Source organism: Zonotrichia leucophrys, chromosome 5 (assembly GCF_028769735.1).
Source record: "Zonotrichia leucophrys gambelii isolate GWCS_2022_RI chromosome 5, RI_Zleu_2.0, whole genome shotgun sequence".
Taxonomy (NCBI): Eukaryota; Metazoa; Chordata; class Aves; order Passeriformes; family Passerellidae; genus Zonotrichia; species Zonotrichia leucophrys.
In genome coordinates, this window is record NC_088175.1 from 23,673,687 (window position 1) to 23,700,254 (window position 26,568).

At 36.0% G+C, this 26,568-nt stretch overlaps 1 long non-coding RNA gene across 1 annotated transcript; it reads left to right on the forward strand.

Moving 5' to 3' along the window:
• Window positions 1-8,876: 8,876 nt before the first annotated feature.
• LOC135448547 (uncharacterized) lies at window positions 8,877-18,601 on the forward strand. Its single transcript, XR_010440491.1, has 2 exons — window positions 8,877-15,150; window positions 15,503-18,601. It is a non-coding gene; the product is annotated as an uncharacterized LOC135448547 (long non-coding RNA).
• The last annotated feature ends 7,967 nt before the right edge of the window (window positions 18,602-26,568 follow it).

Sequence of the window (26,568 nt, forward strand, 5' to 3'; positions counted from 1 at the left end):
CTGAGGGCAGGTGGCAAATGAGTTCTTTCTAATTTTCCAATCTTCTCCATGGGATGAATTCTGCCTCCTTGTTCAGGCTGAGTAGTTCTTTGCCAGCCCTTGGGATAGAGTAAGGAGCAGCTCAGGCTGGGTACGTGTGGCAGAACTTGCATCCGTATGGAATGAGGGCACATACAGTTTAATGTAACGTGTGTGATGTGCTCAGTACATTATGAGACAATGATCCCTGAGTTGGAAGGTTTCAGGACTACAGACCAGGGCATGACATAAAGGCATTTGCTTTATGGCTAGTTTTTCAGTGACAGGTTTGCATACAGTTGTTTCTGGACCTGTTAATACAATTGTGTTTTGCTGAATATAATTCTTCAAGAAAGAATGATTTCTTTTATCACAGTGTCAGGTTCTAACCAAGGAAAGAAGTGAACATTAGCCATATAAAAAAGTGACAAATCAAGTCCTATATCCATCAATTTAATTTGTGAATGCCAAGATTTTTACTGTCATTTCAAAGAAAATCAAAATCAGGTGTATATCTGATTAATTCTTATATCTTCAGATACACATTAATATATATACATTGTTATAACACTGGTCTGTACTTATACATATATATTCATGCATATAACCACGATGTAAGAGCATCTTCTCTGACAAAGAGGAGTCAAGGGATTTTCTAGAGACTTATTTGACATAATAATAATTCATTGATCTCTCTGCTTTATTGGGGGCTGATAATAGAATACCTCAAGGGGAAGAATCCATGCCAGAATCCTGGATCAAAGGGTTTACCTCTTTGCTCACATAGGTGCTGAATCCATGGCTTATTTCCAAGTAAAAGTGCCTGCAGCAACATTTGCTAATTACAGGTTGTGTTCTACTGTTTCCAAACAGGGTGAAAGTGACAGAAGTTTAACTGTAAATAATTACACACTCGAGTAAGTATGTGATTAGTCCTATTTGTTGTGGTTGGGACTAGAGTGACAGGACAAGAATGGAGTGATTGCATTATTTACAGCTTAATTGTAGACAAGTAATTACTTACGTAAGCTGGTGCTGTGGGGTCAGGGAATACATGCCTGAGAACATCTAGGGCTTGAATGGAAACTTCAAAAAGTTGTTTTCCAAATGATGTAGCAGAAATGCAAATTCTATGCATTTATCTAATTATGGAGGGAGGGCCTTGAATTAAATGCTTTGGAATGTTAAATGTCTTGTTCTCTTGCAACCAAGGATTAGATGTAATATTTAAACCAGCTCTTCCAGCCTAATAAATCACAAATGCCACCTAGTGGCTTTTGCTATCTAGTGAATCATTGCATACCAAAAAAAACCCCAAAAATCCCCCTAAACCCCATGTTATTTCCATTAATGTGCATATGGTTGATGAGATTATCTGTGAACACATTTTTCCATCTAGTTCCCAGCCATGTTCTATTTGCATTGGATGAGTTTGTGAAAATCTTACTCATATTGGCAAGTAGCAGTGAATAATCCCATTAAAATGTAGTTAAACTCCCTGCTTTGGAAATGTATTTTAACTATGTGCTCTCCTTGCCAAATAAAATAGGGTTCTGATTTACAAAATATGTTAAATCAGTAATAAGGTTAGCTAAGTTAGTTAAATTAACAAAACATGTCAGTAAACTACCCTAATTCTAAGTCTAGTCCCTCCAACTAAATAAAGACTTCATTTTTTATTTCTGTCCTCCTTTTCCAAAATGACAAAGTATTTCAAAATCAAGGTCAAGAAAGAAAGAAAGAAAAAAAAGAAAAAAGAAAATCACCAAGCTGATTATTTTGAAGGAGAATAATTTTTGCTGTATAATGAACTGCTTACTTGAGCCATCTACATATTGTTAGAGTCATTTAAAAATCATGAAAGGAACCTTACAGAATCAGAACAAAAAAATTATTAGTAATAATTATGGTACCCTTCAAGTTACTAGGTTTCTATGTTTCCACATCTTTGAAAACAACTGCATGTATTGAGCTTATGATGGATATTCATATGTGAAAAATATTTAGAAAGTGTTAACTTTTTTTTTCTGAGACAGCAAGCGCTTGAAAATCTCAGAAGCACTAGAAGTTAAGTCTTGTGATGAGTGCAAAAAAATATTTTTAAAAAGTCTGCCATTTATAGCCCAATTCAGGAAAAAACCTTAAATTGAAACATCAAAGTTTTGAAATTTGTCATGGTTATTTTGGCACAGCAAGTAGAAAAAAAATGTTAGTGACTTTCAGAAACTTTTGAATAGTCAATCTGCTTTGTAAAATGTGATTAAAGTGCAATTGTTAAAAATTGTCAAGGCCTGAGTAGGAGTGTTGAATGATCCAGGCTTTTTTTTTCCTCTGCTTGGAGATATGCACACTCCCTTGATTTCAGAACATTAAAATGATGACAATGATAGGTTGAAATTAAGTGATCTAGGTGTGCAGAGGCAGATATGTGAATGTTTTATGTTGTAAAACATTCAGTGATATATATTGAGGTCATTATTTCCAGGGATGCTGAGAGTTATTCATGGCCATATGAAAGTTTAGTTGTGCCTAAATGTTTAAGGTGCTTTACCTCCCAAAACTGAGCTGAATCTGCTGAGAGCTGTTCCTTCTGAAACATAAATTTTTGATGGGTGACAAATTTGTATACTTCAGAGTTATTATTTTTTAACATCTATTTGTACAACTTTTCTATGGAATATTCACATTTCTTTAAGGGACGACTCTACAACTTTCATATGCCCCAATTTTCATATGCTTTTAGTGCATGTTTGTCTTCAAGCAGGAGAATAAATTAATTAAAATAATTTCATAGTACTAAGTCCAGTTGTTGCAGAGATTTTAATATAACTAAAATCATAATATTTTTCAGTAAGTAAGAAAAGTAAGCAGAGGTTCAGGAAAGTTAAATATGTTCCTCTCCAGAGGTCATATAACAACTCAGCGAGAGAACAGAGTGCAAAATGTCACCTCTGCTCTTGATTATTGTCTTTGCAAGTGCTACAGGGTTTGTGTTTTTTTAAAGAAAAATGTCTGTAGCTATTGAATGGGATAACTAATGCACATGCTAGTAAAGGTGTTTATTTTCCTAAATGCTCAAAGCTCAAAGTACATTCAAAGGTCTCAGTTCTATCCCTGCTTTTATTATGACATGAAAAAAAACCCACCCACAAAGATTTTACAAAGCCTTTCTTAGGTCATAAATCTTTGAAAAATTAAGAGATGTAACTTTTTGGATCTAAATAATTCCTCATTGGTATATTTGCTTTTATGTTCTTTTAATTTTGTTATTCTTGTGGAAACTCTGAGCAGGCCTGTAAAGCTGACCACTGAATAGAAAGAAATTACCCATCAAAATAAATGCTAAATTTTTGCCAAGTGTTATAGCCTGTCCTTTAATAATGTCCGTTGACATTCTCTGAATCTGAGGTAATACAGTTTGTAAAGTGTAAGTTGTTTTTCAGATTGCCTATACATCTTTGCAGAAAGAAAACAATAGATGACAATTTTTGGTTACACTATTTAGAAAATAAAACCAGTTTTTCTGGGTGGATGCAATTACTTGTAGTGGAATAAGGAAACATATTAAAATTCCATGGCTGGAGTGGGCTGTTAATGACACTACTAATAACAATAATTTGAATCTTTGTAATTTTTCTTCACCTACTCTTGCTTGTGTATGCTTTTTCTTTCTTCCTCCTTTTGTTTTGCCTCCTTTATTCAAATTTGTCACAGAAAGCAAAATTATATTAATTTTGATGATATTAATTTTGTTTCTTATATATTTCTTAATTTCTGCTTTGTCATCTGGACTTTTAAAGAAATACATATCTATCTAATATATATACACTAATATTATATATATATAGGACTAAGATGTGTAAGATGTTTAGTAGTATCTCATCTATTAGTGGGTTCTTATGTTGGATTTTCATGTTATCTAGCGCAACCTTAGTTAAAGTAACAATGACCTTAGTGACAGTCAACAGAATGGGTTCTGTGGTCATTAATTCACATTAACTATTCACATTACTATTCACATTAACCACATAGTCTAGGATCCCAATCTATAGCAGTCACCTCTCTAGAGCACACTGTATTTTCCAACCATGCAGGAAGTCTAAATTTTTCTATCATGAGAAAGATTGCATGACTGCATTTCACTTTAAAATGGCACATCAAAGAATGCATCACGCTTGTCCTTCAGACATGGTAACAGGTCATAGGCCTCTAAGAGAGAGAGAACTAGGCTTTGAGAGCTCTTAAGCCCTAAGCTACTTAGCACTTGTGCCAGAGCTCCTGAATCCCTATTACTTTGTTCATATTGTGTTTCCTTAATGTCCAATACAGCCTTCAGGGAATCTGCCTTGTTTCCATTCAAGGCAGAGAGTAGAGAGAAGACATAGGCCTTGGGAGTGCTGGAAATTAAAAGAGGAAGATACTGTGGGAGTGATGGACTGAAAGACTGACAACAGTGGCTGAATGACCTCTAAAGGTGCTGCAAGAGGACACAGGATAGGGCCAACCTCTAAACCACATGCTGGACACAGCTTCTATCTTTGGGTGGAACAGTTGCCTGAAACTGACAAAAGAGATAAGTGATTGGTATATTTTTTGTTGAGGGAGATATTAAGCATGCTCCTATATATTGTAATACATAAATAATATTACTTTAAAAAGACATCTAGGTTCTGAAAATGTTTATACTGTTTCTAAAAACATGTAGTGAAGCAAAGCAGTTAATGGCTGAGAAAATGGCTCATATATAAGAATTCTTCATTCATTTCTTTTTATATTTTGAAAACAGAGTCAATCACAGGATGAATCAGTTAATAATATTAAAATAATTTAAATCCTGTGGCAAATCAAAACACAAATTGTCAAAATATATGTTGTGTGAAGGACTTTGGCCTCAAATCAAAATAAATTCTTCAGTCTAATAAGCAAATTCTATAAGAAAATTATGTCTGCCTCCTAATTTCTTAATTTGGCCTGCCTTTTTATAAGTTACTATTCCTTAATTCATAGCATCATAGAATCACAGAAGATCTCTTGTTGGAAGGGACCATATGACTAACAGCTTCCTCCAGATGCTCCTTGGACTCTTACAGGATTTGTGCCACGACCCCTTGCTTGGGGAGGGGAGCCAGTGACTAACCATTCTCTCAGTGAGGAACGTTTTTCTAACATTTATTTTGAATTTCTATTGACACAATTCTATTTCCTTGTGTCCTACCATTGGTCTCCAGAGAGAGGAGATCAACACCAGCTCCACCTCTGTGCTGCCCACCTTGAGGACGTTGTAGACTCTGATGAGGTCACCCCTCAGCCTTCCCTTCTCCAAGATGAGCAAAGACCTTTCACCTCAGCCACCCCTTGAAATTCTTGCCTTTGAGACCTTTCACCATCTTGGTTGCCCTCTTCTGGACACACTCAAATAATTTGATTTTCTTCTTATATTGAGACACCCAAAACTGCACACAGTAATTGAGGTGCTGCCACATCAGTGCAGAGCAGAGGAGAGCAATCTCCTCCCTTGCCTGGCTGGTGATGCACCCCAGGACATGGTTGTCTGTCCTGGCCACCAGGGCACTGCTGACTGATATTAAATTTACCACCAACCCAGACCCATTGATCAGTTTCTGCAGGACTGCTCTCCAGCCTTTTATTCCCCATATCTATAACCTGGATTATCCTGTCCCATGGTGCCTGTTCGTGCTAAATTTCATACTGTTGATGATATCCAGATCTCTCTTTAAGGCGCCTCTGCTCTCAAGGGTGTTCACAGCTTCTCCTAATTAGTATCAATGGCAAACTCATTCAAGTTAATTCTACCAGAAAAAAAAAAAAGTTTTCATATACGAGTAACAAAAGTTTAGTGAGAAGTGAAGAAATAGTAATGAATTCTGCTTAAATACATAGAATACCTGTTATTATTAATAATGTTGATTATTGCTATGACTAGGAAATAAGAAGAAACTCCAGGTTTGCCTGGCCAGACATGGAGTACTGGTACCTTGAAGAACAAGCAGCATAAACATGCAGATGAGGTGTACACTAGAATACAGACAATCAAGTCAACTGAACTGTGCTATCAAAAATGTCTTCCCAAGTCTTTAGCGAGGTAGGAGCCCAGGCAGGGGGCAAATAGGTTAATTTACTAGCAAGGAATGAAAGTTCTGTGTCAGCAGAAGAGAGAGAAAGGGAAGTAAACAGATAAAGTGAGAAAGAGAGACTCAAAGTATGCTCAAGGCTTTTCCTTCCAATAGGTCAGACATTTCTCTTTGATGGATATTACGCAGTTCATAATTAATTCATTACACAATTTAGGCTGTCTTGCTGACTTAAGTTTAGAATTTAGAGCTATTCATCACTTAAAAAATATGAAAAATACTACTTAATTGCTGCTGCAATCACTTAGTCCACTTGTCATTCAGCCAATGATGACAGTTTGCACTTCCTATCAAAAGAGAATAAAACACCCTCAAACAGTCAGAAAGTGATTAGCCATTACTTTTAGGTGGTATCCCATACCACCAAGTATTTTGGCATTCTTGTGAGAAATGCACTTTAAACCGTCCACTCACAAGTACCTCTTTTACCACACAAGAATATGCATATTTTTACATTGAAAACTTATATTTGCTTCTTCTAAATTTGTGGCACAATCCATTACTTTTGCAATAATGTGTCCTCTATATTCTGTGGATCTATTTGAACTGAAGTCTTGGTATAATTTCTTTCTCTCTGTTTTTTTTTTTTTTCTGCTGACACAAATATATATATAATTCGCTTTAATATTCAACTATGTACTATGGTACTATATAGTTTCAATTCAAATAAGAAATTCAAAGCTTTTTCTACCAGTCTAAAGTCATGATACCTCTCCACAAGTGGAATTGTGAGAGAATAATACATATAGGCCAGGCACAGACTGAAATAAGTTGGAAGAGAAGCGACAGTTGTCAGTATACTCACCAATACTATCAGATGAGAAGGAATCAAAATGCAGTTACAGAGAAGGATTCACTGCAAGGTAGACAAATTCTTATTTCTTTTGCATGCCATAATGAAAACAGAACTGTAGGGGTCATATCAGGGACTTCATTCTAAAAATAAGCCACTTTAATTATGGAATATTCACAATTATCTTAACATTAGCTTCACCCATCTGCAATCAGATTTAACCTCTTCTAAAAGGAGTTGTCAAAGCATATAGCTAACATATATTTTATATATATTATAATCTATTTTATGTATTATTTTTTAGTATGCCCATTAATTGGATAGAAGGAGAAATATTTCTCTTAAGAGCTAATTACAGATACCAAAGAAAGACGTCTAATTTTTTTGGTGGGTTTTCTCAGAAAAGTATCTTATAATGTAAGAGGCATCAGACTGGAAATGAGTTTTTTGCTGGTTGCCTAATGCCTTTCCCAGGGTGCCATCCTTCTCATGCTTGTGACAGTGGTTATATTTCACTCCTTGTTGCTTTTCAGTGCTAACAGTGAATAAATGAAAATGCTTTTTCCCTGGTCATTCCTCTAAATGTGCTCACAGCCTTTGCTTATCTAGCATTTATAGGCAAGCTGACACTTTTCCCAGCATAAAGAGCATAGAAATGCTGGCAGCTACAAAGCTCTGGCACAAACATCCAAGCTGATTCTCACAAATGGACACACAAGCGCTTAGGTTTCTGTTAGGGATTTTAAATCCCAGAAAGTATGCCAAACAGCTGCTCTGCTATTGTCCCAACTTTGCCTTCACTGGGCAATAAAATGAGTATTATTTGTCTTTTGTAATCACTATTTATTTCTGGTTTTCAGTTGATACAAACATTGAACATAGCTGGTCAGAAAAGACTTCATGATGCAGCTGCCAAATGAGCACATGAGTGCATCTGTGGCACCTTGCAGATTAAGGCACCAGGCAAAATAAAGACACATATTGTGCACAGGAACAGAACCTGGACTGAACGTGACAGTTAATTGAATGAAGATTGCAAATCTGGCCTTGGGATGGCATTCAAAATGTATGAAAATATCCAATCAAATTCAGTGAAATCTCCACAGATGATGATGACTCAACATGTTCTAAGCACTGACATTGGAAAAAAAACAAAACAGACTAGCAAAACTTGTAGAAGTTATTATCCTTTCTGCCTCTTCCTGCTGGCTCTGGGAAGCAGATTGCAAGTTATGCTTACTTCACATGTTTACCATTTTCAGATTTCTCTCCCCTATGTCAGGAAAGGTACTTGCTGAGCCTGAGTGAAGAGTAAGAAAGTTCTAACTAGGTTATTTACTGGACTGTTATGATAGGTACTTTTATTTTTGTCAGCATAAACTTGCACAAATATACTCTGGGCCTCATAACTATATTTTCTCTACTAAACTTTTCTCCATCTAACTCTTAAATACTATTCTGGCAATTTTTCAGATTTTGCCATTTAGACATAATTAAATTAATCTCCTTTTTCAGAGATGTTTCTTGACATGATTTTACACAATATAATAATGTTTTTTATTTTAATAGTCCTTCTTTTACTCTAGCTATTGTTTTCTATATTTGTGTGATTTGTGGTGCTTTGCTTCCTTTTTGATTGAACACATATTTCAGATCGTTCTGTTTATTGTTTTCTCAAGATGTTGCCAAAATATTTTTATACAAGAGTTAGAAAATTCTGTACAATACAGAACAAGTAAAGAACCACATGGTAAAATGTTAATCCAAGATTTTTAAAAGCCAGATGCCATTAAATCTTAGTTATAAATATTTTATATGACCTTATCTTACCCTGAGGTTAGCTCAGTTGGTTAGAGTGTAGTGGTAATAACACCAAAGTTCTGAGTTAGATACCTTTAAGAGTTGGACTTGATGATCCTTGGGGGTCACTTCCAACCCAGAATATTCTGTGATTCTGTAATCTGCAGAAATAAAAAGGGGGGAAAAAAAAAAGCAAACACAGAAAGTTTTCTGTATTATGTGGGTCCCCCCATCACTAAACAAAGGTGATCCTGACATCTTCGTGGTGGTATCTGAGTCTGCTGGTGGTGAAGCTTACCTGGGTAAGCCAGCTTACCCCAGGGTTCATTCACACCTTTAGACTGCATGTGAGGCTTGCCAGGTGCCCAAGGAGGATCATCAGAAGTGATGTTCTTGGAGATGCTTCACCAGGATAACCCGATCCTGGCTCTAAAAGAGCGCTCACAGATAGGGGAAAAATATGTGGCAGAGGGGAAGCCAATGTGTAATACTCACTGCAGCCTGTCAATTTGACTTTTAATGATGTTATAAATCTGCTTTAAATTCCTGGTCAGTTTTAAATAGATCAGCTGGACAATTTTCCTTCATCTCTCCTTTCTATCTTATTTTCACTGTATCCAAATGTCATCCCTTTCTGTCCTACTGCATAACTGCTTACTCAGTTCTGCAAGAAATACAAAAATTCTACTTTCCTAGAAACAGAAGCTTTGGGGGATTTTTCATAATTAAGGACATTTGATCTATGATTTTTTTTTCATGACCCTTAAATAAAGTAAGTATAATACAGGTAATAGGGGGCAGAAGTGTTTTTTTTTTTTTTTTCCCCCAAAGGAAATTAATTATTCCAACTCTTATTTTCATCCTGAATTAGAATGAGGTGGCAAAGCACCAAATTATCCCTGCACTGGAAGCTTAAAAAGCTTGTCTTTAAGCAACATCCTAATTTTAGTTTTTGCAATCATTCCTGCTAACATACTGCAATTAAATAACTGTGGGACAACTCTCTGGGCTACCTGGGCAGAAGGATGCTGTGTGCACACACTCTGGGGTGCACAGGGTAGATCACTGTTTGTCTGGGATATCCAGCTCTCCAGCAGCTCAGTCTTAGTTACAGTCACCATTCCATCACAGATCTGCTTGGGGATGGTGGGCTAGGAGGGAGGATTTATGGATGTGAATATTGCTGTTACAGTGTTTTCTTTTAATTCATCAAGCTACTGTTGGATGCTTGCTTTTTTTCTCAGTTTGATACAAACCTGAATACCACAGGGATTTATTATAATTCCATATGCACTGTGAAGTCCAAATGTAGGGTAAGCTAAATCATAGTATAATCTGCCCTAGGAGCTTTAGTCATGCATTCAGATGGGAAACTGAATTATTTTACAGGAGATATAATTAAATCAGTGATTCCTCTCTGTAGAAAAGCTCTATGAGCCATCTTAACAAATGCTGTTACATGCTTCCTTAGGGACTAACACAGGGGCAAACAAATATTGAAACAGTTTTTGATTTTATTTTGCAAATGAAAATGTCAAGAATCAGATCTACTTGCCCCAAGAAGAAATATTATATTTAAAATTACCTAAAACAAATTTGAATGTCATGGTAAAATTGAAATTTTAACAGATACATTTTTTCATTAAAAATTTTTGAGCAGAAATTGTCCAAAAGTTCCACAGGCTTGTTCTGGCATTTCAAATCCCTGTAATGCTTTTAGTGAACTGCTCTGGTAGTAACAAGTCAAAAGGAGTATATTAACAGATAAACTATTCCTAGGTTACATTCTGTTCTTCATTAAATTAATGAAGTGTTACTGAAGTTCTTCTCCAGTTTTTACAATTAACACTGTTCCTCAAATTTGCTCAGCTTAGAGAAAGTAAAGGCATTTTTCATATTGCATCTCCTTGGTGATATAAACTGGCAGAAGAGATAACAGCATGACTTTAACATGTTGCTGTTAAATGCCCAAATCTTTGGCTACAAATTAGTCATAGTTGATACAAAAACCATGAAATCACCTGTCTTTAGAATTCCATTATATTATCTGGTGGTAAGATATTTGAATGTGGATACTGCGAGCAAGGAATTGTTCCTTACACTATGTCATGATATTCCTATTATTTCTCTGAAATTATACCCATACTGTCTCCATTGCCATTGCCATTCTGCAACATACTTTCACAATGCAAAAGTAGCAATTGCTGAAAAGTAAGGTAATTGTGCCTTAAATTCAAGAGGGATTGCATTATGAGAATTGATGGAAAAGGACTACAAATGAGAATTATGGTAAAGTGCAGTAACAATTAATGGACACAGTAAAAGTGGAATCTATTCATACACAACAATGTACAAATCTGTCCCAGCAGTGTCTCCAAGCATTCAGAGTCAGGCAGCACAAGTTGAAAGAGGGGAATTGAATTAGAAAGCAAAGGGGCAAAGAAGAGGGAGATATCACTGTTGAAGTAGGTGAAACCTGTGTTAGAAGAAAGTTAGCAGTAGGTTTTGAAGTAAGAAGCAGGTTTTGAATTGAGGAAAAATTAGTTAATGAAAAGGAGAGGGCAGCAAAGGACAGAATAATTTAATTTCTTACAGTTCAAAAACATTTAATGTTCCAAACTTTATTGCTTTCCTCATCTTTTAAATCCTATACCTACTTTCAATTCCTTTCACATTGCTGCTCATATTCTGAATAACAAGGCATTTTTATTCTTTAAAAAAGTAGCAGACTCTGCTGTTTGTTGCACAATACATAAGATGTAATTGTGTCAGGATTATGATAAGGGGATGACTTGATTTATGTAAAAATATTGTGGGGGTTTTTTACCCCAAGAAAGCACTTGAGAGAAACATATAGATGAGGATCCAGAGCCAGTTAGATAATGAACTAATTTCTATGAGTCTTTGGCAGTTTGAGGTACACACTACAGAAATTATTTTTCACACAGAATTCTTTAAAACTCCTGTACATTTTACCATCTGCCCTAGAGTTCTATTTCTAGATAATTTTTGATCTTTACAAAACATCTGGTAGTATCACTGTCTTTCTGCAAATATTTTATTTTAACTCATTCTTTTTCAACAGAGAGAGCTGGTCACAAGCATATGTACACCCACAAATAGCTGTTGCCTTTTAGTAGTCTCCACACCATATGTTAATTGATGCTGTAAAGAAATGGCACTTAAAACAAATGCACAGAGATAAGCATAGATATCTCTGCCCTTAGCTTTCCTTCACAAGCAATTAATACCAAGGTCAATCAAGTTAATCTGCAGGACATGATGGTTCTTTGTTTTCTAACTTATAAGCTGATGGCCTTCAAGATTTTTGTAAGTTTCTCAGCAAAATAAGTAAGGGAGAGGCATTTCATTTGTCCCTGCATTGCTCGGTGATTACTCTGGGATGGAATGTCTCTGATCTTTAGCCAGGTGGGAGCTGCACATGATTACTCAGTGCTTCTTGCTGAGCACACTAAGGGCATTGGACAAAATCATCCATCAGGCACCAGCCCAGGACAAATGAAAGGTACATTTCTTATAATTCTTAAATGAACTGTAGAAATCAGAAGTACAGACTGTTGTAGATAATGTATCATAAGGATTCAAAAACCATGAGATGTTCCAGTAGAAGCTGGCTTACATAAATCCTGAGTATTTTACAGAAACAAACTTATCCTTGATAAATCTCCTCCACCAAATGTCTGCTATTAGCCATTTCAGAGTCAGGAGAGAGGGCTACCAGCATTTTTTATATCATCATGATCATTCCTATGATATGTTCCATGCTCACAAACTGGTGTGCAGAATAATGTCTTTCACTTTCCAAGATGTGTGATTTCTTAATGACCATGCCAAACAGAATGGATTTTGGTGCAGCTTATAAATAATTTCAGTAATCCTAGCATTCTCAGCTTGCATTATCACTTCATTTACTCCTAATATTAAAACCTGCATTCTACTAAAGTTTCAGGCACAGTTGTTTTTCATATGGAGTATTTTGCCTTTTGTTATTTTAAAAAGCCATCTCTCTGTCAGTATCATATAACCCTTTTAAGTAGAAGAAAATTTTAAGACTTTGAAGACTTGAAAGAACTGCTTATTACTGTCCTATAAAACCTGATCATGTCAGCATACTGACATAGCACTTTTTTACCACACATAATTTTGCACTTTGTATTTGTATCATTAAAACTTAACATTCGTTCAAATACATAATTTAATACAAGTTTTTTCACATGTATAATATTTGTATTTGACTCAAAGAAATTTTAGACTTCAGAAGCAGAGTGAACAGAACTCTTTGATGGTTCAGATCCAGGGAAACTTGATGAAATTGTTTGTGCAGGACTTTACATTTTCCCCTTGTTGAAGTCCAAAGGCTCCTCTCAGCCCATTTTTCCAGCCTGGAAAGTCCTACTGGATGGCAGAATGACCCTCTAAGGTCTCAACCAATCCTCCCAGTTTTGTGTCATTGGCAAACTTGCTGAGGGTACATGCTCCCCATTGTTCAGACTGTTAATGAAAATACGAACTAGAATTTGACTCAGAATTGACCTCTGAGGTAAACTCCAAGTTATTGGCCTCCAGTAAGACTTCAGGACACTTAGCACTACCCTCTGAGCCTGGCCATTCAGCCAGTTTTCAATCCAGCTCACTGTCTGGCATTCAGACTAGACTTCGTTAGCTTCTTCATGAGCATCTTAGAAGAAATGGGTTTGGACGTGAACCCAGTTTATGATACACCCGGATCAGGTGGGAGTGCCTGAGTACCTCCACTGTGGGGGACCTTTCATTTCTCTGGTGAAAGCACTCATATCTGAGTCTGGAGGCACTTCAGGGGTCTTTGATAGTTTATGACACCATCTGAGACATGACAGTTTTCTCTTCCTGTGTCAGCACAGCAGGGCCAGGAATGCCCCATCAGACCCTCCCTGGAGGATGGGAGTTTTACAACCCCGAGGTTTATGAAAGGAGGAGAGTTTAGCCTCACAAGAGGCACCACCCTATCCCCATAGGATTTGTCTCTTACTTCACTCATAGCACATCATTCACCCTGTGTTTTACCAGATCATTACACACCCAAAAGCTCCCCTCCCCCATCTCCAACCCTATCTTCCACAAAGCATCCTGGGACCTCCACAAGTGGGGAGTGTTTTGAGTCATTAACCCATAACAGTCCATAACCCAAAACACCCTGTGTCTTCCCTTTGGCAAATAACAGGTTGGTTAAAGATCCCTATGAGGACAAGGGCCTGCAAATGTGAGAATGCTCCTATCTCCTTTATGTAGGGTGTGTATAACTATTTCACCCTTCTGGTCAGGCAGCCTGTATCAGACAGCCACTACTCTGATGTTTATCCATCAGTTTTTAGGTGGCTCATCACCATCCCCAAGCAGAGCTGCAAATATTCTGTCTCATATAAAGAGCTACTCCACCTTGTCTTTCCAGCCTGTTCTTCCTAAGGAGCCTTTGTCTCTCCATTGCAACCAGTCAAGGGATCCATGGCACCATGTCTTTGTGATCTCAGGATCCTAGCCCTGGAGCAGTACGCAGATTTTTGATTTATGCTCACACCTCATGTTGTGAACCTAAGTGTATGTGCCCATCTGGATGTTACAAGGCAACACCCATCGTACCAAGTGTCCCTACTTATAAAGGTGCAGCTTCACAGTAAACAGGTAAAACTAATGCTTGCTTTTAACTGCTGTTGCTGAGACACCATTTTTTAGACCTAATAGGGGTTTGTCTTTTTATTTAGTTTCATTGATGATCCAGTGCAGGTAGCTCAGTTTGAAAGCTGCAATGTAAGCTGCAGGTTGAGCTCTGGATGATGAGAGCCTGAGGCAAGAAGCCATGACTTGCCAACCCTTTGCACAACTAAGAGCACGGGCACTTAGGTCCCCTGCCAGGGGACAGACATGGCAGGACCCTTTGCCCCCCAGACTGTCACTCAGACTGTGATGGTATAAAAGGCCAAGAGTTCCTTTGTTCTCGGTCCCTCCTTGGAAGTAGCAGCTCAAGCTTAGTTTTGTTTCTGGTTATTGCACCATGATTAAGTTATTTGAAGGATCTGGATGTCCAAGACTGCAGTCTTGGAAACTGGGAAACCTGAGGTCGAGCAGGTGAGGAAACCTGGTGTGAGAGCAGGAGGTGCAGCTGTGAAAGAGCCTTGGTCCCACTCAGGTCGTGCGAGAGTGACTGTGCCAGAGGGCTCCTGGATGATGAGACAGGAGTTTATTTAAAAGTTTTATCTTCACCCATAAATCATTTCTGTTCTAAGCTGTTGTTAACCTGTTTTTGCATTCCTTTCCCATGAAAAGGTGCTAAAGTTTTAAGTAGAGTGTAACAAAGAAGAACCCCTTCTAGTGACAAGACAACTTAAAAAGGTAAGATATGACCAAGGACTCTGAGGTTTTAAAACTGTTTGCTAACATCTTAAAAATATTCTCCAATTTTGCCCGGAAAAAGAAAAGTAAAGGGATTGTCTCTATCATTTATCGCTGAAAACTGTCAGATATACATAAATAGAAAAAAGCAGAATTTTCTCAGGTCTCTAATACTTTAATAGGATAAAGCAGAGGATGATATTTACACCAAATGTGTTTTTAAATAATTTTTCTCCTTAATAATTTTCAGTTGAAAGCATCTATTCTGCTCATAGACTAATCTGAATGTTCAGGTATGAAGTGATACAAATAAGAACAAAGTTATATTTACTGTTATTCTCATTCCTGTGAGGTCCTTTTAAAAGACTGACCCCTCTGGGAAGGATGTTGAGACATTTCCTTTTTTTCACGACTGAACAATTTCCTTGAGAATTTTCTCCCCAAAAATCTCTGCATCAGCTTGCCTCGCAGCCCTTGTTGCTCTGAATATCATGAGGTATGGCATGGAAATCTCCACTATTATTAGGTGAGAAGCCTGCACCCCTTTCCCTGACTTTAGGTGTTGTGGTATTGTATTGCTCATTAATCAATAATTAGGCATATTGTTATAGATGACTTTATGAAGGCATGAACTCAGTTTTGGCAAAGCAGTACAATTTGTTCCATGCATGGCAGTCTGCCTTAGCAACAAAGTCTGGAATCACATTTCTTCTCATTTTGAAGTCACATTTGGAGATTTTTCAGGTATTAGAACTGCATTTTCAAACCTCTCTGTGCTCTCATTTAAGATGTCTTTGGGATTATCTCTTCTTGTGAAATTCTGACTGCTGACATCAGGTACATTCAAATGGAAAAGAAATTTCATCTGTTTCAGGAATAAATCCCATATGCATTCAAAAGAAATCTTTCTTTGAAACTATCAATCAGCAAGTCATGTTGGAAAGAATTCAGACATCACTAAATAAACATGATGATTTGCTCTGTGCTGAAAATATTGATGTTGAATATTCAACATGTAATGACAGAAGAGAAAAATATTTGTTTGGTCTGATTTATACGCATGTAGCCAGAATCTCTTTCAGAAAGCAAAATGAGCTACATATTGTTTTATAATGACACTTAGATACAGCACATGTATATGTCTTTTGGAAACATCTTGAAAAGCAAAGGAATTGTGGGAAAGTGAGAAACAAGCCTTGTATTTCTTCCTTCCAGTGCTAGGCTCAGAAGATATTGTAGCAAAGAGCTGTAGACAGCCAGTGCACCTTCATTTAAAAGCAGTTAATACAATCTTTGCCCCCTGCCTCAGCTTTGTTAGGTTTCATGGTGAAGGAGGGGGAGGTTCTTCATCAAGTTGAATGAAAGAATAGGATCCCCACGAGTTCATAGAAACTTACATTTCAGAAATTCATCTACAAAAACGTTTCTTGCATAATGTGGTTTTTACTGTTATTTCTGTTTTCTTCATATTCTAGGAGAGTATTTTGTTTCTCACTGGGTTGCACACTGTTCTGAAAAGAAGACAAAAGGCCAAAAGACCACCAGGATATTTCTCCTTTTGAAGAAAACCAATTGTTCTGGAGTATCAAAAATGTGCATAAGACAATGTGGATCACCAGTTTCTATCTCAGAAAAAAAAAAGTGCATGTGTGCATGAGTGCAGTGATATTACATCTAATAGAAACATAGAGAAAAAAACTGATTAATTTGTTGTTTAAACACAATAGTTTCATTTTCCTTAGGTTTATGTCTTAGAGAGAATCAAAAATTGAAAGACAAAAAATATCCTAAATAGTAAGTAACTTAAAACTTTTTGTTTATATCAATATTTTGCCACTAAAATATGTAGATTGCGGTCATTTGACAGCTCTAATGACTCATGACCATGTCCAGGGGACTACAGCCATGCTAACCCAGTGTACCAGGAAGAACAAGATACCTGAAAAAAACACATTCTTGAATTTGACGGGAGGCATCTAAGTTCCAGTGGCAGAGAACTAGATTGACTATGACTCTATGGTATTGTCAAAGCATAATTTTAAGCCATAGTGGCCCACATCTAACGCCAAAAAGTGGTTCTGTACAGAACTTTATATGTTATAGATGAAATCAACTCTTTCTTTGACTTTGCTTGACTTTGTTTCCTTTAACCATTGTGTGAAATGGAGTCATACTTACAAACAAATTAGCTCATGTGGGAGAGGTATGGGAAACACAAAGAAAAGCTCTCTGAATTAAATTGCTTAGAAAAAAATTGAGCATTTCCATCATTGGGGTTTTTATTTTTTTGGGTTTCTTTAGGAAAGAGTTTAATAAAGTTATTCCCTTACAGTTTTTAAGCAGTATTGAATACCATTCAAATGATACCTCACCTGTTTAGAGAGGAGTGAGGCAAAGGAATCTCTTGTTTATCCATCCTGGATGTGAAATGTGAGCATTTGGCTGAAACTCAGTGACACTAGAACCTGACTGATTCCCAAGATTCAGACCTTTGAGCAGTCCTCCCTTCTTTTGTCTGCAGAAGAATATTTTATTTGTCTATATCATGTGACAGACATTGTATACAACAGAGTGACTGATGTATGGATGATACTCCCAATGTCCTACTAAATGCTGAAACTAGACATAAGAGATCTGTAGACTTTGGCTACACAGCTGGCCAAGCAGTAGCAGAAAACTTCCAATTGAGGAAGCAAGAGAAATGACAGAACCAGAAATAAGCCTGGTTTTTAACCAGAGGTAAGCTGCAGAGCCTTGGGATATAGTATCTTACAAGGTAACTAAGTTGTCAAAGTCACAACTGAATCTTCTATTATCCTGACATCAAGGGTGTCAGGATAATAATTTTTTTTTAATTTTTAAAATTTTTTAAACTGAGGGAATAATTATAAAGTCATGTTAGAACACACATCTGGTACAAGGACATTCAGTTTCTTTGCTCCTTTTTCTTATATGTAGGGTTACATGTGCTTACAATTCTGGATAGGTGCTAGCTGTTCCAAGCATTCTTGGACAGAATATTAGTGAAATAAGGAGAATAAGTGCACAGAAAAGCCACTCACAATTCAACTTTTACTGAATGTTTTGAAGAAGTTTTTTTTTTTTAAATTTTGTTATTGTAGTTGTTTGGTTCTTTTGATGCTTTATTTTTGTATGTAATACTACGAAAATGGTGAGGGTCTTTGCTGTTGAAACTACCTTGGTTGTATACAAATACAACCTGGACCACTTATCAAATGTCTATGTTTTCCATACCAAAGCCTTAACTAAGTACAAAATGCATTTATATTGTTTGAAATGCATATAAATATTTAAAAATTATATATTGAATGTAATATTTTATTAGAATACATCTAATATTAATAAGGTTTCTTTTGAATATACCATGTTTATACCTGTCAATATCAATGTTCTCAAAATTTTATTGTAATAAAAAAGTATTAAAATTTGACCCTTTGTGCCATGATTGTATGCCTTATTTTATAAGAATATTTTAAAAATAAGCTTCTTTCCATATGTTATCTATAGAATCATCAGACAGTGTTTGCTATAAAGTGAATTCCTCTTGAGATAACATAATGCAGAAAGCCTGTGCCAATGGTGAAGTGGATTTAGCCCCCTAAAACTTCTATAAAGGGAGACACAAGAGTTCAGGAATGATCTCATAGGAGCTGCTCAGACTGAATCTGAATATTTTTAAACCCTAAAGCAAAATTATCATATACTTTGAGGGAAAACTTAATTTCTTTAGACTTCTTTAGTTATTTTAATGAGTGCACTGAACAGATAGAAATATACAAATTTCAAAGGGAAGAGAGAAAGTTGGCAACAAGGAAAATCCCCTCACTTTCAAATACAAATATACCAGCTTTTGGCAATATGTTTCTGCCATGTTGAAATTTTTTTAATTACATATGGATATATGGAGATCAGGGAGTTCATGCAACAAAAGTGTTCCTTTAGGTTGCTTAAGAATCATAAAATAGAATTGTTTTGTGTCAGCTTTATTACTTAGGGTGGGGAATATCTTCCTCTAGAGCTTCACATCTTGGCCTCTGCTTGTTTTGTGCCTATTACATTTGCATACATCTCTTCCAAAAATAGATTGTTTTGACCAGGGCTCACCTGAACGAGGTGTAGGTTCCTTGCTCATGGCAGGCTGCATTTAGTTCAAAGCATAAACTTATTTTTGTAGAAAAGATTAAAAATACATACAGTGCTGTATAGTTGTATTAAATTCAGAATAATGTAAACCTAATGTTCAGTGGATGCTAACCTTAATTCTATTTAAGTAGAATACTTTAAATGGGCATGGTTTTATTCTTGATATCAAAATGCAGATAAATAATAATCAAAGCTATTTTGAATCCCACTGACAATTGGCGCGAATCACTGCTCACTAGTGAAATAGTAGTATTTAGATGTTAACTGATACACAAAAGCAAAGATTAAAAAAACCCCAAACCTCAAATCTTTGAATGTTTTTTCTTTTAAAAATTTAAAATTTCATTTTGAAAGAAAATGGAGGTAGCTCATAGAGTTTTCACTCCTTGGCACATCAAATAATTTTGTTTCTATCTTTTCCCTGGTACACAAAATATGATTGACTCTATGCCCAGCTTTGAGATGATGCCAGTAACATTGCACATTATATCTTTCTCTGCTAGGCCAAGACAATGACAATGGTCATGTTGATGTATGAAAAGAAATCACAGTCAGTGCATGCTATTTGTGGCATAAGGAAAAAGTCTTTAAATAATAATAGTGGATTTTTAAAATCTTTTCTTTAAGATTGAGTGGAAGATCCCTTAAGGTCAGTCTTCATGTTAGTGCAAAGAATTGCAGTAAATAGAACATGTAGTCTCTCCAGATATCTCCATTGTTTAACCATTAAAGGTCCGACTTGCATTTTGCAGGCACCCTTACTGTGGCATCCTCTGACTTTTATTCATCAGACCTTTGTTAACATTTTCAGGAGTTTTCCTATTTATTTTGACTGTGAGTGGATGCATTATTGAATTATTAAAATGTTACTCCTTTTTGAAGAGCAAGATGTTGTTTGCTTTAGGTTAATATTAACCCATGAGCAAAAGTGCAAAAGTAATTATTAGGCTATTAATTTAACAAGACTTTGTTTCAAATATAATCCAGTTTAATTTTGAGAATAAAGCTATAGAGTTCATACTTAATTTTACCAGGGAAAAAAAAGCCACAAACAAACCTCTTATAAATCACAGAAAGTATAAATGCCAGCAGCTTTATAAGAGCCAACATTTTATTGTTGATAACATTTCTAGTTAAAAAAGTTTACAGGTCAGTATGACTTCATAATGCAGTTTATACAGTTTTATAAATGATACAAAGCCATATCTACAGGTATGATAGACCACAGTTCAGGCTTGCTGGTTATTTGCAGTAGAAATGTGGATGAATTTATTCAGGGCTCCATGCTGTGTCTTATACATTAATCATGAAGCATCATGCTTATGCAAATGTGCAGCAGCCTAATTAGGCATACAGAGTAGAACATTTGGAATAATGTTATGAGCTATTGGGCTTCTGAAATATGTTCCTCAGCCAAATTCTCAAAAGCAAGGTAGATCTGAGATGCTTTTTTACTTTTGAAAACAGGTGTACAATTGTCTTCTTGGTTCTTATTTCATGCCTTCAACTTTAAAATAAAGCTTGATCCTAGTTGGCATGACATTTTCCTTGTCGCTGGAAAGTAGCTGTGGATATTCTGAATCACTGACAAGAAAACAAATTGTTCATTCAGTGCTCAGACATGCTGAGAATTTTGAGAATCCTATAATACTTTGAGAATTTTTGTTGTCTGTTTTGAACATTCTGTCTTCTGAAAATATTAAGTTTGAATTTGACACTTCCATTCTTCTTGCTACAATAAGTGATTAATCAAAATATTCTGATTCACGTTCTGAGAATTTAATATCTTAAATATAAATATGCAGAATATTAAACATTCTATTCAGAATACAAAATTTAATTGCACAAATTAATTTTATACTCATCTAAAAATTACTTTTTAACAAAATTACTACCATGTTTCCTAGGTCCATGAATGTTTGTTAGTTTTCCTTCACACCTGTCAAAAAGTTAAGCAGCAATTTATTTACTTTTAGGTAGCTGCTGTAGAGAAAAAGAAATTAATACTTACAAACTAAATCACTAATGTTATGGTAATCAGCACAGCCCTAAACAATCCTAAAATAATAATGCCTTTCACAAGATAAGCTAATATTGTTCGTTGGGATTTTAGCATTTGATCTGTACATTCTTCATTTGTTCAGAGGTTAGTATATAGATCAAATTCCATCTATACATAATAGCAGAGGCACTGTTGTCAGTGCTGCCTGACAACAATAACTATGTGTGACAGCAAGAGCAAATGTCTGAAGACTGCCACAGAAAGAGGAAATGATGACCTTTAAACTAAGGTGCCAGTATGCTTAGAAATATCTGAAGGCGTTCCCTGCTGTGGTGTCCCATGATGCATGGAGATTCTGGTGGAAATAGGTGTTCCAGCTGCAGCAGAGTATCAAATGGAAGTTCAGCTGTAAAAATTTCAGGTGGTGAGCAAAAGAATTGTCCTTTTTAAAAGATAGGAGAAAGAGAGAGAGTTATGAGAGTGTGAGATTCTGTGATTCTTAAATTGCAGAGGACACATCATCATCTGGATTGCACATCACAGGATGAAAACGAGTCCAATAGTCTTCCTCCTGTCCAGCAGAGGATTATTGCAGCCTCTTATGAGGAAAAGTATTATGTATTTTGTTGTATTTTATGACCATATAAGTACCTTTCCTGAATAATCTTGTATTTTGGGAACATAGAAAGAAAATTATAAGAAATTAATGATTTTTATTTGTTTTTATTAATGATCAGTATATGCACTTTACAGTAGGACACAGCTTCATATGCCAGGTCAATATATTCCAGACACTAAACAGAATACTAAAATCATTTAATGTTTCAAGTTCTTCATAAGAAGTCTGAAATCAGTTGTTTTCTCATTAACATCTAGTTCAATCAGTATCCCTTCCTCTGACCATTACTACAGTGCCCAAAATGTGACACTTCACATTTTCCCATTTTAAGTTTTCTGTGAAGTTTTGTGTTCCCTGTTTTCCTCTAGGATCTGAGTGCTGTCAGTGAGTGGCAGTCTGGCTCTTGGTGCATCTTGGTCTAGATGTGATGAAAGAAGAACTTCCTGTACAGCCAGAGGGAACAATTTATGATGACATCTCTTAAATTTCAGCTCGGGGCTGCCTGGAGCAGGGTGAAATTTCAAGAGCATGTAATGAACAAAAATGTGAGTTCCACAAAGACAATCATCTCCTGCAAATTAGCAGAGTTATTTCTCAAATTTTCAAATTTTCAAGTAAATCATAGCTTCCTCTTGACTTTGGAGAGTGAGCAATGTTGTATTTTGAAATTCTCCTTAATTACTCTTAGCAGCTCTAAAAATGGAACTAAATTTTAATTAAAAAAAATAGAACAGTGCAGATAAGAAAATAAGTATTAATTACTATGCTTTTAAAAGCCCTTAATACTATAGCCAATCCTGTACCTTCAAAACACAGAATAAGGATATTCTGAATTCACAGAGCTGTCAGTTACCTAATAAACTTAAAATTGATATTAAAATCCTATAACCTTAACAATTCCATAAAAATTAAGTTATTAAAGACTTATTAAGTGTCTTAGCTTTCTTGAGCAACATTATTTTAACAGAAAATAAATTGAAAATATGTTGCAAATATCTATTTACTCCCCCAGAAACTCTCTGAAAAATACAGTAGTCTTTTTCCACAGGCATAATCATTAACAAATTTTATAAATTTTAAGTTATGAACAAGACAAGAATATTTTAAAAAATATCTATTTTGAAACAATCAAATATACTTTATTTTACTGTTAAACTGAGAAAGCCTCCTTTCTTATTATTTCAGAAAAATAAATTTCAAAGCATAGACATCATTCCAAACTGGAGAATGTCAGCAGTAGGACTTTGCGAGAAGGTTTAGTGCTGCTGTTTGGACTGAGTCTATTTTATTTTATCTTATAAGGAGTTTTGCATGTTCCTTAATCTTTAGAATAGTTTTTCTGAGATCTGCTTTCCTGCCAGCCCTGGCACCCATGTTGGGCTGATTTCCTTGGCTTCACTGACTTGAAAGTGGACTTCAACACATTCCAGTAAGCTGACTGGCATTTGGTCTGACACATGGGGATTTTCTCAAGAAGCAAATGCATCCAGCAGTAAGGGTATCTAAATATCTCTCCTGACACCAAAGGAGGGCTTAGCTGACTGGAGACAGGATCAAAGTTCTCAAAACAATGGCACTTTGGAAATGTGGTGTTATGAGTGTCAAAACACGTTCTCCTGAAATGTGTGGCTGACTCCTCCAATTCACCTCCATGTCCTCTAAAAGTCCTTGTGTTTTCTATCTGCCTTCTTCAAACATTACAAGGTTGAAAGTTGGTCATAGTCCTATTATCGCTTTCAAAATGATGTTTTATCAATTGTGATACCCTCTTTGATTTTTGAGACTCTATGACATTTTAAACAGTGAAATTCAAGTGCCTGCCTGCCTAGCAAGAAGGACTTTTCAGAAAGTTTGGGCATTATATGACACATATCACAGGTTTACTCTGTATACCTGTTAAAGGAGGTTTGTGAATTACATGGACTATAATTTCTTAGGATTTCTGAACTCATAAAGTTTAGTTATGCCTTATGCATAATTTAATTTCATTTTTGTCTTTATCCCTGCAATCTGCATCAGCTAATTCTTAGATATTTCCCTTAAATTCTCAAAGAATGTGAAGGAATTGGCGGACCTCAAATCAGTGAAATTTCAAAAACTTGTAAAGGAAGAAACAAAGACTACAAACTGTTTATGTGATTTCACAGAGAAGTGAAAATCCTTGTATTCTGGGAGGCAACTTAGCTTTTTAAACCAGAAATTTCATTTACAGCAAACTGCAGGAAAATATAACTCTTCTCTTAACCTATACAAATTTGCTCAACAACCTTCTAAAAGTATCAGAAATTGTAGAGCTAAGCCATCTGACAAGGTGAGAAAGTGAGACCATTAATTTTCTTATGTCTAAAAATTGGTTGCTAAGAATAAATTTCCACAAAGCCCACTTTATAAATATGTTCAAACTACTTGTGTAATAGTGAATAGAGCTGGCATTTTAGTTTATTTAGAGTATCGTGTACAATACTTGCCCATTTGTGATTAATATCTAAAATCTTGATGTGCTACATTGGATGGGGCTTTGTTTGAGCAATCAGGTCTAGTGGAAGGTGCCCCTGTCCAGAGCAGAGGATTTGGAACTAGATGATCTTTAATGATTTACAACACAAATCATTCTATGACTATATACGTATGAAACATATTAGTTGAACTTTTTACAAGACTTTGCCTGAGTTACTTTTGTAGAAATGGGTTACTAATACTGTTTTTGTTCCTCTTATAGATTACTGTCCTTACGGTTTAAGGTCCTCTGTGTGTGAATATATATAGTTGCCAACTACCCTAAACTGGGAATTGCACTTGTGTACTGAGGGGAGATATTGTCAAAAGCCTTGCTGCAATCCAGGTACACAGCATCCAGGGCTCTCCCCTCATCTGTTCAGCCGGTTATTCCATTGCAAAAGGCAATCATATTGGTCGAGCCTGATTTTCCTTTGGTGAATCCATGTTGACTCTATTTGATCATCCTGTCTTCTACATGCTTAGAGAGAGTCTCCAGGTGAGCTGCTCCATCACCTTTACAGGCTGATAGACCTTTAGTTCCCCAGGTTCTCCTTCTTGCCTCTTCCGAAGACTGGAGTGACATTTGCTTTCTTCCAGCCATCAGGCACGTCTCCTGAGTGCCATGACCTTTCAAAGGTGATTGAGAGAGAGCTAGCAATGATGGGTACCAGCTGCCTCCATAACCAGTGGACATTGATTCCTTTGATAAGATTTGCATTATACCAAGCTTTATCCATATTAATAGAGAATATCATAACCCAAGATACTGAATTAACTCCATATCATAAGAAATTAATTAATCATTTATGTGATTGAAGAATTATTTTTTTTTTTTTTGGCTGCAGAGTCCAGGAGGAAAAGGATGAGGATGAGGGTGCTGGCCAAGGCATGACTTGGATCATCTAGTGGCAAGGTTTACTGATTTATTTCTCAAGAGGCCCTGCTTAGGAGGGAAAGAGTGAGAGTTGTTGGTTCAGAACAGGGTCTGCATTTCTTTCAAGAAATCATTCCCTCTTTCATAGTTTCTCAACACTGAACCCATCAGTGCCCTTTGCTCTTGTGAGTATCTCTCAGCTATAAGGAAAACTACTGTAGAGGGACAGGCAGCTGTCTAGGATTACAAATTACAGCAGAGATGCCTCACACTAGACAGATTGCCCATCATAGTCTCTGACACTGCTGTTTCTGAGAGGTCATTCTGTTGCTGTCTAGTGGCAAATGATTGTAACAGTGGACACATCCTTTTATGCCTGCCTCAATGCATTGACATTTCTGGTTTCATATATATTTTATGCAGTTCCTTACATTGTTCCTGAGGACATCAGCCTCTTGTTTCTATCTGAAAATATTTGTATTCATATCTTACTCAAATAGGATTGTTGACTGTAATTTTCTTACTTTATTTTACTTTTTTACAAACAAGTTTTGAGTTAAGTCAAATTATTCTTATCTGTGGCCAGAGTTTTGTATTTTGTTTAGGTTACCTTGTGTCTTATCATCTCACTATCTTCTATTGATGGAGGGTGAAAATCAAAGCTATGAAATCTTGAAAAAAATATTTGTCATAAAAAAGAATACACTTTTACTTCAAGATGGACATAGCTACTAAAATAGTGCAAGGATCCTTCTGTGTTTAAAATATTCCTGTCTGACAGTCTCCGAAGTAATTTCTATTCCTACTAAATAATTTCAAAGATTAACAGTAAACAATGTCTGACTGTATTTGTAAAACACATGTAAAATATGATTTAGTGTTTACCTTTTCTTTGAATGCACAATAACCACCCTTTGGCTTAAATTTATTTTACTATTCCAAGTATGGTGGAATTAAAATCAAACATCTTTTCAAAATCAAGATGTTTTTGAAAGACTTAGCAGCATTGTTTTATACGGATATTTCCATAGGTGCTCTGCACTTTAAAGCACTTTTTTTAATAGCTGGAGCAAAATCTTCCCATGATCTTTCAGAGCTGCAACTTGCAAAGTCTCTGATATCCATTACACTGTTAAAAATCTTCTTTGCAACTATGTTATCCGTGTGGGCAGTGCATTTGAACTGTTGTCACAACTACCTCATAGTTTTCTAGAATGCCCATTAAATCAGAAATGTTCCACAGTTCTTCAGTTGTTATTT